This window comes from Struthio camelus, chromosome 1 (genome assembly GCF_040807025.1).
Source record: "Struthio camelus isolate bStrCam1 chromosome 1, bStrCam1.hap1, whole genome shotgun sequence".
NCBI classification, from domain to species: Eukaryota; Metazoa; Chordata; class Aves; order Struthioniformes; family Struthionidae; genus Struthio; species Struthio camelus.
This window is the reverse complement of record NC_090942.1, coordinates 139,365,091-139,365,547: the sequence shown is the minus strand read 5'-3', so window position 1 is coordinate 139,365,547 and position 457 is coordinate 139,365,091.

The following is a 457-nucleotide window of genomic DNA, read 5'->3' as shown; positions in this document are numbered from 1 at the left end:
GAGAAAAGAAGAAGTTTTTATAAAAAGTCAAATAAACAAAAGTCAATGATTAACTTTGGAAAAACATAATTACTCCTACCATTTTATGGCCCTCTTATAAAAGGCTTTTACTTTTAGTTAATGTTTCCCAAATGTGCTGTCAACAATGATACAGCTGGTCATTTTATCTATTGCCTGCCAGTGTCTTTGGTAGCTTAGAATCTGTGAATCCTTTAACAGGTTGGTGATAAGCTGTAAAAATATTTAGAAACTTCACTGAAACACTAAGTCATGACCTTATCTCCTGGGAAGAAAGAAATTCCATGTAGCCCTGACACAGGGTATCTGGTTGGGTGTTTAGGCCGAGGTTTTAAAAGGCCTTGCAAAGCCTGAATGTCCTGAAGTACCTACCTGATTTTCAAAATGACTGGAGCATGTAAGATCAGATTTTTAAAAGTGTTCAGGGAACTATCAAAAA